Source organism: Dipodomys spectabilis, unplaced genomic scaffold (genome assembly GCF_019054845.1).
Source record: "Dipodomys spectabilis isolate Male_0828 unplaced genomic scaffold, ASM1905484v1 ptg000107l, whole genome shotgun sequence".
NCBI classification, from domain to species: Eukaryota; Metazoa; Chordata; class Mammalia; order Rodentia; family Heteromyidae; genus Dipodomys; species Dipodomys spectabilis.
In genome coordinates, this window is record NW_024870784.1 from 7,040,238 (window position 1) to 7,057,173 (window position 16,936).

The following is a 16,936-nucleotide window of genomic DNA, read 5'->3' on the forward strand; positions in this document are numbered from 1 at the left end:
AGGTGTTAAGTGAACTCGAACCCTCTAAGAGCGCATGTTAAGTGTTCAACGCTTAATTTTGAGAGGTGTTTAGGTGCCTGTCGCGAGGGAGTTGATGAGGGGACAGGGTAGGAGAAATCATCTCGCGTGGCTTGGCTAGGGATGAGGGAAAAAGTTGTCCTCGATAGCTCTACAGTTGATTTAGTTTCCTGAACTTGAAGGGTGTGAGTCTTAAGAATTTCACGTCTCAGATTTTCTCCTACAACTACTTAAGAACTTAAAAAAATGACTCTATGTTCTGGAGTCCTAGGTGAGGTAGAGGGCCTAGTAATGATGTCTTCAAAGGGCTTTGCGTTTGAAGCTGAGTGATTATATACTGTTACCCTTGTTTTCCAGGTGAGGAAATAAATTCAAAGCTAGCTTTTCTGTTTTGCAGTTTACTAGGAAGCCCTGAAAGGCCTCCCTCCACTCTTTTCCCCACCTTGCATACCTGAAATACCAGCTGTTTTTCGTGTCTTGGTGAAGGCCACCTGGCCTCTCCTCTAAACCTGGGGTCACCAGTTCACTGAAACGGAATTAACTGCCAAAGGCAACAGAAACCTTGATCTTTCAGTTGACCTCTGTCTCACAAAGCCTTAACCATCCCTTTTTCACTAACAGTGGCCGCAGTTACTTTGCTCAGGGTTTCGTGACTCTCTCCTGCTGTGTCTTCCACCTTGCCAGTGCTCACACTAGGGGCTTCCCAGGAGCTGTGGTCCTGGCTCTCTGGTGGCACTGACCCTGGGCAGGTCCATCCATTCCTGGGAAGGTGGCTGAGTTATCTCCTAAGAGCTCCCACAGTGCCCCCTCCCCTTCCCCAGCTTCCTGCCTGCCCCCCCTACACTCTTTTTTACAGCTCCTCCCCCCCACCCCCTTTACTCCATCCTCACTTTGCAGCCAGTGTGATCTTGCTGCTCTGGCTCCTGAAGTCAAAGCTAGAGCTCAAAGTCTAACTCTTCAGAGTCTGATAGTTCTGCCCAGCTCCCCCCACCCTGGTCAAGACACCCTAAACAAGGCTCACCCTCCTGCTGTGGGCTTCAAGGGTATTGCTTCCTCTGTGGAAACCTTCAAGCCCTGGCACTCCAGTCCCATTTTCCTGAGTCCTGGTTTGCTCTTGGGCTCTACCACTTCTCCATGCCATTCTGGCACCTTCTCAGTCTATTCTGGTGTTGATGCTCTGAGGCCATTGGATTTCTCAGCATCCCCTCCCATGGGGATTGTGCCTGCCTGGACCTGCTGTGTACCTAACACTGTGCTTAGCTTGCTGGAAGAAGCTCACGGTGTTCCAGTTGTGTGACATGTGTGCTTGGTAGCATAGCATCCCCCGCCCCCCCCCCCCCCAACGTGCATCGTTCGTTTAGCCACCGTGTTAGACATACCATCTACTCAGCAAGCTCACATCGGCATTTGCTCTTTGCTGTGTCTTGCTAAATGAAAGGGCCTGCCTTCAGCTTTGCTTTCCAAGCTGAACATGTGATGTGTTTCAATTTCTGCCTTCATTTGTCACTAGTGCCTGTTGGTTGACCTCTTAGATGCCCCTTAGGGCTGTCCCTTCCCCCCCCAACCCCTGTCTGCTGGTCCTGGTCTCCAGGATCTCTGGCCGAAATGCAGCTCCTCAGCCATGATCCAGTTTCAGATTTCTCTCTTCCCTTACCAGTTTAATCCTAGTCAGATTTTCTTTTTAAAATTCTACTTTTTTTTTCCAAATGAATTAGTCATAAAAGGGATTTCACTGTGCTGCTTGCCTACCTACACACAGCACACTGGGAACAGGCTCACCCCTCAGGATGTCTTTCTAAATACAGATATGATCACCTATAGCTGGGTACCACTCCTGTTGCTCCCAGTGGCCTGCAAGGGCCATGTGAGGTGTGGCTGCCCAAGGCGGACCAGGTGGCTTGGCTCTGCCTGCCTCAGTCCAGTGCCCCCACTAGCTCTTCCAGCTAGCTCCCTGTTTAACATCAATTTCTCTTTCACATGTTTACCAAGGTCACTTCCCATTGCCCCTATAACATCTATTCTGTCTCTTCCTAACTGACAGTGTCTAGTAACCTGTGTATTCCCAGAGCTTTGGGCTCGTTGCTAGGGCTGGGTCCTGATCCTGCTGTTCCTCATGGTGAGTGAGAGTTTTCCCTCAGAAATTGGGTTACGATTGGCATTGGATGCTGTGGTGTTAGCAACGCTGCAAAACTCCCTACGTTTCTGTGCCAAGCAAACATTCTTTCCCTAAATTGGGGGAATAAGTCTGTATGGGTTTAGAAAAGCATTTTCATTATTGCAAGCGGATGCTTCACTCATCTGTGTTTCAATTTGAACACAAATCTAGAGATCTAAACTTGCAGTTTGGGTGGCTGTCCCTTTTAAAAATTAGGCTGGGAGCCTAAGTACAGGCTCATGCCTATAATCCTCGCTACTCAGGAGGCTGAGATCTGAGGATTGCAGTTTAAAGCCAACCTGGGCAGGAAAGCTCATAAGACTCTTATTTCTAATTAACTATTAAGCCTTGAGAAAAATAACACAGGTTAAAGGGAGTGGCATCTCTTTCTGTGCTGTGAATTTCATCACCCCAAATGAGGCTGAAGACCATGAAGTGTGTCCTTCAGGGTTTTTTGTTGGAGATTGAACTCAGGGTCTTGAACTTGCCAGGCAGGCATTCTCCACTTGAGCCATATATCTCCAGCCCTTTGAGTGTTGGTTGTTTTTGAAATAGGCTCTCTGTTTGCCCTGGCTAGAGTGGGCTGTGATCCTACTGCTTGAGTTTACCTGTGTCCCTGAAGATGACAGCACTATCAGTGAGCACATACCACCTCACCCAGCCATTAGTTGAGTTAGAGTCTGGTGAACTTTATGACCTAGCTGGCTTCAGATTCCAATCCCCTGATAACAGCCTCCCAAGTAGTTGACATTACAGGCTTGAGCTACCACGCTCGTCTTCTTGTCCAGTTCTGGAGGCCAAAGTCCAGGTATCTGCGGGGCTATGCTCCTATGGAGGGTACAGAGAAATCCTTCCCTGCCTCAGTTTCTGGTGGTTGTTCACATACCTGGTTGTGGTGGAATCATTTCAAATTCTGCACTGTGGTCCCATCTCCTCTTTCCTGTCTGCCAAATCTCCCTCTGCCTCTTTCAGGGACACTTAAGAAGGCATTCAGGGCCCACCCAGAAAAATCTCATGGTCTTTAATCACAGCTTCAAAGATCTTTTTCCTGTATAATGCCACATGACAGGTTTGGAGTTGAGGGTCTATCTTAGGGGTCATTATTTAGCCTACCACAGACAAGGCAGTCTTCTGTATGCTTATAGCAGTGGGAAGAGGTCTTGGAGAAGTTTTAGGTGCAGAAAAGAAGGAAAGGGATGTGGGAAAGCAGGGAAGGTGGAAATGGATCTACTTTTTCCATGGCTGTTCAAACCAGCCAAGCAAAGTTGCTCACTTAGCACCAGAGCTTCGTGTGGCCACTCACATACAGAATGGCCAAGAAGATGCTAAGAGATCTGCCCCCAAGCATCTCACAGAGTCCGAAGCTTGGCAGGCTTTCTGGTGTTCGTAAATCTGAAGGCTTTAGAAGCTGTCCCTCCCTTTGCTGATTCTGCTGTAGAGTATCAGTCTGCGTTGAAATTTGATTTCCAAAGTACCACTGTACTTTATCATTTTTAGATGTGGCATGCTTGCTTATGCTATTAACTTGACACATTTAAGCATCCTAATCAGAATTTCCCCTCCAGTTTGCCCTGGAACATTGATTTCAGGACAGAACCTGATGAAACATAGAACTTACATTTGGTTGCGAAGCATTTTCACCAAAACCAGGTCAAATGACTTAATTGTTTCCTCCTTTTTAGATGTGACTCAATTGGGCTGGTACTCTGTCTGCTCTCTGGCATCTGTGAAATTACTACTTCTAAAAATAGGTGCTCTGCTCCTTTTCTGCTTTCCTCCTGAGGTAGGCTAATGAGCACCAAAGTTCCAGCACTTTGGAAATTGTTAGGTAGTGATGCCCAGCCATGGAGAACCGCAGTGATGTCACCTGCAGTTTCACAGAGTCTACATGTTTAATTCACTTGACACAGCATGGCTATAATAAGTTTAGAACGTCCAAATACTTACCTGGAAGCATTCCCAAGAATGCCACCTGGTAACGATGAGCTGTAGTTTGCCAATGGAGCACGTGCCAGGGTGTCAAGGTGAACAGCACTTGTATCCCTCTGAGATCCATCTTGCTTTTCAGACCCACGTCTGCCCTTGCACCGGGTACACCGACCAGGTTTGCCCATGCCCCTAGTGGATAGAGGGCTTGTTAGACCTCATCATGCTGGCTGGTCTGTAAGAACAATTCAAACAATTTTCCTACTCCATTCTCACTCAACACACACTCAAAACTAGATGTTGGTTTTTCCCCCACATGGTAAAGAGGCTGTGCTGTGGTACTAGGATGGCAGGTCTGTATGTGGTGGTGTGTGTGGGGGGGGGGGGGCGGGGGGCATCTTTGAATTTAACTCTGTTGTTGTCTACCTGGAAGTAGCATTAGGCCCTGCAGGTTTAGCATTCGGTCTCCAAGGCTGTCTTCTACTTTAGTGCCATTGAAAGCCCCAAATTGTGTCCTGTGTTTCTCATAACTGGCTATCATTTGGGGTTCCCATAATCCTCCTCAGACTGGATTAAGCTGATAGTGACTGACAGGACACACTAGATATTATTATAAGGAATATTATAAAAGAAACGCAATGAGTTGAAGAGGATGAGGTCTGGGGACGGGACAGAGTTTCTGTGCCGTCTCCGAGGTTTCCTCCTCCAGGAATCTTCACCTGCCCAGCGATCCAAACACGCTCCACACCTCAGCCTCTCCAGGTGTTATGGAGGCTTTGTTACAAGAATTTTTTAATACAAAGTTTCTTATTATCTTGAAGTATTTGTACAAATGGGTTTCAATTCAGCATCAGTTTAATTACATGATTGACAAGCACATTGATCATTAGCAATCACCTTAACTTTCAACTCTTTCTGGGCCCTTCATGTAGAAAGGCTCGACCCTGTAACCCTGCCTGGTATTCCCAGTGACCGGCCCCATCCTGGGGCCACCTGGGGGTGGCCAGCAGGTTGTCCACTCACTGAAAAAAAAAAAAAGTACCCCAGAAGAATCCAAGGACTTCAGCAGCTGTGTTGCTGGAAATGGGGACTAAGACCAAAGACACATTTGACAATATCACTGTATTGATAACAAGATAATACTGACCCCATCTCATCAGCTTCTAAAATGAAACTTAGCAACTTTTCTCTTTGGGCTTGAAGTTGTGATGTTAATCTCTGCCCACCCCCCTCCCCTGTACTACAAGGAAGGGCGCAGTTGCTTTTCCTGTCTATATCAGCCACTTTAGTTGGTGGCCTACCCTGTGTTCAGATGCCAAAATCAGAGTGGCCTCAAAACAACTATGCTACAGTGAATTCATTTTTTGTTTTTAACATGATGGCAATAAAACCCAGGGCTGTGAGCAGGCTGAGCATGCTCCACACTCTGCTTAACACTGGTTGTTTTAGTAGGTTTAAAGGAACCTTCAGAATAGTTTCTCCAGTGTCTCAAATGGAACTAGCTACATACCAAAATGTGGACAGCATGGATAAGGGACAATTGGGGAATTGTCACCAGATGTATTATAAAAACAAGTAAGGGGAAGGTTGTGCTCTGCTGAAGAATATTAATTGAAATGGAAATAACCTTCATGTCTGAGAATGAACATTTATATTCCTATCGAGAAGCTTCACTTGGAGACTGTTTTACTTCTGAAATTAAGGAAGATGAACAACAAAAATGCTCAGTCAGCAGGATTGAATCTCCTGGGCCAGTTTCAGCTGGCCCAGTAATGAAATTCCCTCTGCCTTATGCCTTACACAAAAACACTAACCAGAAGTAACTTGTTGTTAGCTAATCAGTCATTTCCCTATTGTTTTTGCTCCCTGTTCTGTCTTAGAAGAAAAGTAACTTTGGAATAACAAATTCTACACCACCTTTTCATTGTTTTTCTTCTCTGGACCTTTTCTGTGAACCAAGCTCTTTTGTTGGGCTCATTGGAGCATTCACTGTATTTTAAGCCTTGAAGTATTACCCAATTCTAGAATGGGAAATAAAGCCAATTAAGATTTTTTTATTTTTATTTATTTATTTTATCAGTTGTGGGACTTGAACTCTGGGCCTGGGCACTGTCCCTCAGCACTTCAGCTCAAGGCCAGCACTCTGCCAATTGAGCCACAGTGCCACTTCCAGTTTTCTAGTGGTTTATTGGAGATAAGAGTCTCATGGATTTTCTTGCCCGGGCTGGCTTTGAACCGTGATCCTCAGATCTCAGCCTCCTGAGTAGCTAGGATTACAGGCATGAGCCACCAGGGCCCAACTAACCAATTAAGATTTTTAAGCTAAATCATGTTTTCATCTTTTGACAGATTCCAAAAATTGCTTGCCGATAGCACCTCTCTGGAATGGTGCTTTCCAAACCCATTCCTAAGGCACAAATCCCACAAGGTCTCAGTGGGCAGCTGCCTGGGTACATGGTCATGCGGGACACAGCCACTTGGGACACAAGGTTGGAAAGCTGGAAGTCACATCTCAGGAAAATGCAGCCCCTAGATGGAGGTGAACATGGCATGTTGTGAGCATCAGGAATCCAGGCAGGGCATAGTCATGGCTACAGCCACTCGCCTGCCTATTCCAGTGAGTGAGTGCACCTGTCAGGCAGGACCATGGTGTAAGGCTCAGTTGAGGACAAGAGAGCCAAACCGAGACCACAGAGGGGGAGCAGTAGATGGAGCACAGTGACCAGCCCAGTAGTGAATGGACAGGAATCAGAGTCCTAAGTGCTGGGGATGGGAACTGTCATACTAAGGGTGGAGAAGTTTCCAGAGGCCATGAGCCCCTCAGAGACAGGGCCTGGGAAAACACCAGTTAAGCCCACCCTGGTGTTGTATGCAGGGCTGATGAGCAGGCCGTGACCAGTGGCCAAAACAGGTCTGTGGACTATGTCACAATGACACCACTGGGCCTGGCTTGGCCCGGCTGGGTGTTGCTAGGCAACCATCCCTCTGCTCCTGTCATGTTTCACTCACAGCTGGCCCTGAGCTCTCTGGAGCACAATCAGGAGCGTGGCTGGGCTGAGGTGGTTTGGGAGTGGATGTAGAGTGCGTGCCTCTTCAGGTGCCTCTGAAGACCAAGTGGTCCTCTTCCAGGAAGCCTGTTTTACCTGTAGATGTCTCTGTGGGGCTTGTCTGACCCCTTGTCTAATTTATTCCAAGATGGCCACAGCCTGGAGAGCCCCGAGCAGGACAAAGTTAGATGTGGCACATGCGTGTGAGACACAGGTGAGGCAGCAGAACTGCCACCTGTTAGAGACCTCAGAGGGAAGATGGCAGTGTACCCTGCAGGAACAGGAGGGAGGGGCAGCTGTCAAAGGACAGGCAGACAGAGACAGAATGACTGGGAGTGCGGGAGAGAAGGGAACAGCAGAGAACCTGAGGGGTTCAGGGTAGTGCCCATGCATCTTTGCTGTGGGACTCTCATTGGTGAGTTCAGACCAGGGAGGAGCGAGTTCCAAGGGTCACAGTGATGGAGTGGGGCCACTGTGGCACAGATGGCACAGTCCATGTGTGGCATCGGGGTCGGTGGAGTGGGGCACAGTCCATATCCAGATGCCCCAGAGTGCTGGTCCCGCAAGTGAGGTTCAAGGCAGGCATCTTGAAAGAGCCTGAGATGCTGGGAGGGGGAGACCTGGGATACAGCTTGAGGCCCGGCCCCACTCTGGAAGGAGGGTGTACTCCGCCCTCACGCCAGACACAGGAGCTCCACCAAGGCATGAGTTCCCTGTAGTCGCTCTGGGGCCCAGCACCTGGGAACAGAACTTCCTGCCATGAGAATGTGGTCAGATAGATGGCCTATCAGCAGAGAGCTGATGATTCTGGACAGTTCCAAATGGGCAGCTGTGTGCTACCATATTTCACCAAGTAGGAAGAGGCTGCTGTGTAGAGCCACCTCTGCTGACCTTGTTGTCAGGGACTTTTATGACCTCACAATGCACTTGTCAGCATGGCCAACACTCGGTGCCCAGAACTGTCATCCTGCTGCAGCCTGCTGAGCCAGACCTAGCGATGACGAGAAGGGACACGATGATTAGCTTAGAACATGCCCCAACAGATTCATTACGAAAGAAGAGCAGACATCAAGGAAGTACATGAAAAGGTGCTGACATCATTACAGAAGTGCAAATTAAAGCAATAATGAGACACCACAGCATACCAGAATGGCTAAGATGAAAATTCCAATACCAAGTGTCAGCAAGAAGGTAAGGCAACCGGGCTGTCCCCAACCACTGGCAGGAGGGAGAATGGGGGTGTGTGTCTACTATGGAAACTGCAGTGGTCTCTTGTCAGCTGCCAATTGTAGGAATCTCCCAGAACCTGGCGATCTCCCTCGTAAGCATTTGTCCAAGACCAGCTTTTAACACCCAGCCCAAAGGTCTATCAACTGTAGTTGAACAGAGAAGCCAGGCTCTGTGGGTGAAATGGAAAGCATTACTCTCAGTAAAGGACCCAGAACAACGCAGTACACGTACTGCACACTTCTACTTGATATCCTATGAAAGGTGCAGAGGATGGGATCACCGGCAGGCAAGGGTCACCAATGGCCTTTGGGGGGTGACGGGAGTATTCTGTGCCTTGACTGAGCTGATGCTCACATGATGTACTGCATACATCGCACATCCACATTCCGCATGGAGCTCCACCACCGTGAATGAGAAGGCATCATCCCCGAGCCACAGGCTACCATCATGAACTCAAAGAGAAAGATGGAAGAAATGAGCAGATGCCTTCAAAAGCTCAAGCTCCTATAGGTCCCCAGCCAGGCAGCATGCCAACCTGTACTGATGAGTTTAACAACAACAAAAAGTTCATTCACCAGTCAGAAGCCTCACATCTGCCTCCTGGAGGAAGGGCTTGGGGTATGAAAGAAGCAGGATGGCTCGGCCCGGGAGGTGAAGGGGACCCTGCGTGGTTCCCCTCTCCTCCTGGAAAGCCTGCTCAGAACATGTTGGCTTCCACCTGAGTTAATGGAGTTTTCAGCCCTGACTTCAAAGAGGTTGCTCGACCACACAAGCCCAAGTAAATAGTAGGTGGTTCCCACCAAAGTGGGCTTCAGGTCTCTGAGAAGGAACCTGGGTCACCATTACGATCACGGCCCATGTTTACCACAGAGCTAGGGAGATTAATAATACATTGCTCAGCTTTGTGACCTCCGAAGTTGGTGACCGAATGCCAATGAAAGCTGGTGACTAAACAGGACAACTTGAGGGTTTCTTCTTGGTTTCAATATGGTCTTGAAGCCTTTGTTTTTCTCAGTGCTGGGGACAGGACCTAAGGCCTTTGCATGTGACACAGCTGTGTTCTTCTGGGGAAAAGCCCCAGAAGGCAGCAGGGATCTCAGACTTGCCCCTTCTTAGTCTTTCTTTCATAGACTTTTGCTGAGTCCCCCAGCACACTAGCCCTTTAAAAATGAGAGGGAACAAAGCTTGCTGGGGCTTGGTGCAAGTGGCCGACCTTCGGCTCTTGGCTGAGCCTGTAGTCCAGCCTGCCTCCGCCGGAAAGCAGGTGGGTTAGGAAACCAGGCATTTTGGCCAGCTTGCTGGTTGAGTCTTGTTTTCTTTGGAGGGTTTCTGTAAGTAGAAATGTGAATAGCAAAAGCAGTCACATGCTTGGGTGAATATTTCTGAAGTAAAATGGCAAAGCTGCCCAACACCATGATATTTATACACCTTGGAATCACATGTTGATTTGAAAACAGTAATTGCTGGGTACCGATCACCACCAGGACCGAGGTGGCTGTGACTGGAGGTGGAGCAGGCATGCCCCTGGCAAATCAGCTCCCCACCTTGCCAGGTGCTATGGAAGGACTTTTGCTCTTTCCTCTCTGCTCCAGGACTGGCTACTGTGGGAAGAGCTGTCGTGCTGGTGGGTTTTAAATCCAGTTTGGTGTGGGTAGATTCTAGCCTAAAGAAAGTAGCAGCTCAAGAGCTTGCTTCGGTGTGGGACCTTCTTCTGGCCCAGGCTGCTTTCCTGCCACCTTCCAGACTGAATTAGGTCAGAAGCCGCTGCTCTAAGCCCATCATCTCCCTCCACAGGCTTGAGTGATCTAAGTCCAAGCAGAGGATGTAACAGGCTCACCTGAGCCTCTTGAGCCTGCACTGTGCCTTCCAGCCCGGAGTCTGCAGAGAGTCCCGTATTGGGGGTGCTGCCAGGACCCCTCATCTAGCCACCCCTCCTAATTTGCTTTTGTCCTTTGCACACAACTTCTGTTCAGGCCTCTGGGTTCCTATTCTTCATGGCACCTTCAGCCTGTTCTGCAGCCTCCAGCTGTAATGTCACCCAGGGTGGACAGCTGAGGCGTCAGCTAGGGTGATAGCTGGCCAGAGGCTGCAGGTCAGTTAAACAGCTCAAGACATGCAAGGGTGGGACTCATTGGCTACCATTGCATGCTCTCATTTGTACTCTAGTCCTTAAAAAGAAAGGACAGGACTATATAACAGGATTTGTACAACTAATGCATGCAAGTAAAATGACAAGACAGCAACCTACACATTTAAAAACAAATCCTTAGATATAGAGGAGAAAATAAAAGACACATTGTATATACCAAATAGATTGTATATATGTCACTGAAACCAAATTTGTCATTTGTTGAAGTTCCAATTAGGAACTTGAAGGGTGTATGCCAGTTTTCATACTAACATTTTTGTTAGTATGCAAAGGATGCAATGGCATGAACCGTGTCTTTACACCCAAATCCATGTTTACTTTAAATTTATTAAAATGTTTCCATTGACAAAGCTTCTAATGGACTTGAGCAAAACCAGGGCTCAGACCACATCTGGGAATGTCACTAAATTTAAACCTTGTGTCCCCTCCAGCTTGAGAAGATAACTAAACATGGGGAACAAGTGTTTGTCTCAGGTCAGCCTGCCAGAAAACTTCCCACCCTGGCTCCCATTGCTGTCAGCTATGCAGAATTGGGCCTGCGTACTCGAACTTCATAATACCTTACAATGAGAGGATGTTTGCTAATTACAATGGACAAAACTGGACTTCCTGAACCTGCAGCTAAGATAGCTAATCGGTTGCAATGTAGAGGCTTTCAAGGGATAATGCAGTAGTCTGCATCTGAAGTATCTTTTAAAGGCCCAGTATTGAAGGCCTGGTCCTGTTGAAGTTTACTGGGAGGAGGTGGAGCCTTTAGGAGATGGGGCTTGGTGAGAGGAAGTGATGTCATGGGGGGCATGGCCTTGAAAAGGATATGGAGACCCAGGTCCCCACCCCTTTTTCCTTTATGTCCTGGCTTTGAGATGAGCAGTATCCTCGGCAGTACCCTCCCTCTGTGATGCTTGGCCTCACCCCAGTCCCAGGCTACTGGGCCTTTTGACTGGAACCTCTAGAACTGAGCCAGAATGACCCTTCTTCCCTTTACAAGTAGACTCCTTGAGGTACTTGACAAGGTTATGGAAAGCTGACATACAGGCTTTCCTAGCACGTTCTTAAATGTAGCCCGACAGTTGGAGATAGCCTCCATTACCAGTCTTCATGGCACAGGTCCTAGGTCCATAGTGGGGCACACCTTGGACCTCTGGCTGTCCTCAGCCCTGGACCTCAGCCCAACTGAGGTCCACGTTTGTGTGTACCAGGACTGATGGAGCCATTGTGCAAACTCATCTCCCCAAGTAACAATCCAACCACTTGGCTCACAGGTACCTACGATGGAAATCCAAACCACATCTGTCTCATCACCCACCAGAGCCATGAGGAAGACCCTGCCTGACTCTGCTTGCCCTCTGCAGCCGGGTGGTGACCCAAGGCTCACACTTTGTCTCTTTGGACCCCTTGTGCCAGGTCCCTGAGAAAGACTGGCAGAATCTTATTCCTCTCACACCCCCCCACGACCAGGACAGTCTGGGGTAATCCAAGCAACTTCTGCCCCAAATCCTGGCCAAGAAACACACCCCAGCAGGACCACGGCAAAGTGCACAGTCTCAGCTGACCTGAGCCAAGGGGCACAGATCTGGGGTAATTCACTGTTGAAACAAGGCCCCTGATAGCATCAGGAGGCAGGCCTTTGGAGGTGACTGGGTTTTGCATGGAGCCCTCATCATGGGACTACTATCTATAAAACAGAGCACTCCATGATACATAGTTGGGAGGTGCCTTTTATGAACCAGGAAACAGCCCTCTCCAGATACGCAACCTGTGGGCCCGTGCAGCCTCCAGAGCTCTGATAGACAGTGTCCTGTCTGCACCCAGTCTGTGCATGGTTCCAGCAGCCAAAACAATGAGGCTGGCACTGCCCACAGCTGCCCACTGCTAGTGAGTGAAGACTGCAAACATTTGGAGAAAAAGCAGTGTGTGTGGCCTGTAGACACCCCTATCTCTTCCTCTCTACCCTCCTACTAGCTGTATGTACAGGTCCACCGTAAACTCTGGACACAGATGTCATGTTGTGCTGGTGTGGAGAGAAGACACCTGGATGATATCTGTACACTCAACCAGTGTTTTCCAGATGCCAGGAGCATCTCACACTCCAAGTGGGTAATGTGTGCAAACTGGAATCTCGTCTCTTGTCATTCAGCAGGCAGCTTTAAATAAAATCTCTCTTCACATAAAAATTGCCTTAGCTCAGAAGAGCCAGCTGTATTACTCACTGTCACCAAAGCCCAGATGGTATTTTTATTCTGTGCTCAAATTGGCTCCTTTATTCTTTTTCAGGCCCTGCAAATGCCTTGAAACTTCCATATTTCAGGTCAGGTTCTGTAATTGGACACAGAACTCAGGATACATGCATGTCTTAGTCTTTTCCCAGTGGATACAGCCAAAGAAGGAGGACGTGTATAAATGTACCTTCCTCTGTGGTCCCCTGATAGCCGGTGTTTTCCTGAAGGGAGAGAGGCAGAGGACCTGCAGCATTGTGAGAATCAAACCTTCCTGTGCTCCAGCCATCAGTCAGGTCTTTGCTTTATCACAACACTTTCTGTGATTAAGGTGAAATGAAGAAAATAGTCCAAAGTTGTTTAAAAAGTATGTAAGTTAACATGGAGTGCCTAGGAATACCTCCCTTGTGACCTTGTTAGATGTCGGTAACAGTTGAGTCCGGTGTCCTTCATGTTCCCAGGTTCATGCTCTATTTGCTCTTGATCCACAAGGGAGCAGAAAGCCCTACAAGCCCTGAAAGCCCTGTGTATATCCTTCATACCCCCATCAGTGACTCCAAAGCCCACAGTAGAGAGAGGACATACGGCCACTTCCCAGGCAGCCCCAGCCCCTGGGGAGCAGTGGACAGCAGCTGCATATAAACCGGTGAGTAACTTTTCCCTTCTCTCTCATTTGTGTTTTCTGACCTTGGCTGAGGAGAGCAGGCCAGGCTTGCTCTGGGTTACTCTGTGTCATACAGAATGGCAGCTTTCTGGCAGTGCTTTACCCTGAGTAATAAAGGACCACCGTGACCCAAGTTACTCCATTTTGAGGGCTGCAATAGAATTACTCCACATCTTGTTTCTCCAAGTAAACAACCACATCTACCATCATGCTTACCATGAGTCACAAACCAGTCATTTATTTGTGACAAGAAACATGTGTACCTGTCTATGGATCTGTGGAATCACATCAGACACTATGGACACTAGTACTTGCCGATCACACCTGAGATGACAGGGGAAAGACCACACTAAGATTGATGTATGGCTGGCACACAGACCTATTACTGGCCACTCATCGTGAGCCTTGTCCTGTGAGGAGCTCCATCTGCCCTTCCCTCCAGCTCGAACAATCTCCTGTCCACAACGCGCGAGCACGCACACACACAAACACACACACCCCACTTGCAACTGACATGAATCTGCCTGCCACGCCTGGCCTCTGTGCTCTGAGTGGCTATAAGTGGCTCTGAGCCTACAGTTGGCATAACTTTATCTGGTCCCCTGCAGAGACCTTCCTTAAAGCTTATCAGCTCTCTGCTGTTTCTTTAGCACAGCCCAGCAGCCTTTTCAATCATTTCTCAGCCATTTTGTAATCTATCTATGTTATCAGTGATCTAAGAGTAAATATTAGTAATTAAGATCAGAATAAAAGAACTTGTGACTCAGCCATTAGAAAGAATAAAATAATAAAATAATGTCATTTGCAGGGAAATGGATGCAGGGAATTAAAACAAATCATGTTAAGTGAGGTAAGCTAAGATCAGAGAGACAAATGGCCTATGTTCTCTCGGATATGTGGAAGTTAGATCTGAAATGCACTAGGATATGACAAATGACACAGGATTCTAGATACTCACATACAGTGAGACCAAAGGAGGTTAGTCTTAGGAGAGAATCACAGAGGTGCAATGCCTAAATGCCTCTTCATATTGATATAAAATAATATACATACTGAAATGAACTGCTAAGATTCTGTATTGTTTACCATATAGACAGTGCATTTACATATATATCTACAGGAGGGCCTCCTCTCTTATAGTGAACAGAACAGCTAGGGCACAGAACTTAAGAACAAAAGGTAATGTCCAGTGGATATTGATGAAATGGAACTATACAACTCAAGGGTGGAGATGGGAGGGGATGGGAGGGAATGAGGGAACAGATGACACTATATGAAAGGAAATGTGCTTATTACCTGACTCGTGTAAATGTAGCCCCTCCGTGTATCACCTCTATAATAACTAAATGTTAAAAAAAAAAACCCTGTGATTGCCGACATCCATGAATAGGAGTCAAATCAGTGGTACTTGTTGAACTCAAGCCAGCGAAATTGGGGACTTACTGTTACTCAATAAAATCCGACCTTGTGGAAAGACAAAGTCATGTTTGTCTATGTTTATGTCCCAGCTCACTCATGAGGTTAAGTCCAACTCAGTCGTATCCATGTTAGCGATTTGAGGTTTTCTCTGTACAGTGGAAGTTCATTGGATTTTTGCAGGTTGGAAAAATAACTGGGGTGAGCAAAGGTGAGAACTGGTTCAGACAGTGGTGCTCGGGGCCCTGGGACTCACCTGGACTGCCATCCCCACAGGCCAGCTCAGGACTGGGTGAGCTGAGGGGACTGTGAAGTACTGCAGAAGCAGCCATGCTGTTCCTGTGACACAGGGCACAGGCAGCAGGCAAACACAGGGGACACAGGGGATGTGGCCCTGCCATGGAAGGACACTTGACTACAAACAGTAGTCAGAGCCAGAGCGAGGAACCCAGTAGGCACTGGATACAAAGTGCTATTGGTTGGCGGAAGTGTCGGTGGTTGAGCTAGATGACCTATCTCTGTCAAAACAGCAGCCTGACCAGGTGTGGCTGGACTTCCCATGGTAAATACAGTCTCTCTTGAAGGTTGTTACTGTGTCATGCGGCTGGCTACCTCATTGGCTTCTAAATGTGATGTGATGTGCAAAAGCAGTGTCTCTCCAGGAGGTATGGTGGGTATCTGACTTTCCTCCGGAGATGCCCACCCTGTCTGAGGATCAGCAGTGCAGGGTGGAGGAGGTAGGGATCTGTGACAAACCAGGTCCACTGGCTTGCCAGCTGTGCCACTGTATGGGAAACTCTGCTGGGGCATGCTCTGGCTCTTCACTTCCTTAAGGGTCTGGCACAGACCCTGACTCCGTTGAAGAGGAAAGCGGCTGGCGGCATGTCCACCTTGCTCCTTAGTTCATACCTAATGCTGCTTAGACTTGGTATCTGGCTCAAAGCTCATTTTGAAATAGAGAATTTATGAATAGACAGATGACACTGGTTTGCGAATTTTATCTTTGTCTTTCTTAAATGATAGAAAATATCAGACCCAGGGCCTCCTCTCTTGCTAATGAAGTACTCTACCACTTGAGCCATGCTGCCTCATCTTTGCAGTTTGTTTTTCAAATCGGGTCTCATGCTTTTGCCTCGCTGGTCCTCAGAAGGGCGGTCTGCACAAGCTGGGCTGGGCTTCAGCACCCAGTGGTCCCTGTTGTGCCCTGTGCCACAGTAGGATTTTAGGGGTGCCAAAAACTTCCCAGAGGCTGTGCTAGAGAGGCTAGGGTGGGGGGCATCCAGCTGCTCCCTGGGAGATTTTGACCTGCTGGCAGGATGTACTTAGAACTGTGGTCAAAAGGCCACTTCTGTGGGTAGAGAAGGTTTTGGGTAAATATCCTTCTTTGCCCTAAGAATGCTGAGCAGCCAGTCATGTGCTATGCATTCTTTAAAAAAAAAAAAAAAAACCAGTCGCTTGGAAGGTAGGAGGATTGAGGTCTGAGGCTATCAGGGTAAAAGCATGAGACCCTATCTTAGCTATACAATGACAGAAAATGGACCCATAGGTTTTAATATTGGGGAAATCAGGACAGGCTAGGCAAGAAGCCCTGAAAATCCTTATCCTTGTTGGACAATGGCCTACCCGCGACGTCCACAAGCCTAGGTCTGTTTCTGCAGCTTCTCTTTTTGTTGGAACGGATCCAGGGAGTTTCCTAATTCTGGTGGAAGGTCAATATTACCCAAGACTGGCCAGGCTGATGCTTGGGCCAGATGATCTGATCTTGCTACAGTGCAGTTTACCTCAGGCTGGTCCAACCATTGTTCTGATGTGTTCTCAGTTTTTTTGTTAACTAGTTAGAGCCAGATCCTCACACCACAACCCACGACTCTGGAGTCCCCTTGCTTCTGCTCTGTACTGGGGCCCTGGGAGGAGAAGGACCCGGCGTCCCCCAGATGTCACATGACCACGCTCTTCCCAGCTACCTTCTGGATGCCTTAGGGGTCTGCACAACCCTTGGGTCCCCCTAGACATGTGGGGCACATGGAGGACTCAGGAATGGAGGCCTCAGTGAGGTGGACTGAGGAGGCTGAGGTCCCAGATGGAAAGAAGGATGAGGGTCAAGGCTGTCTCCAT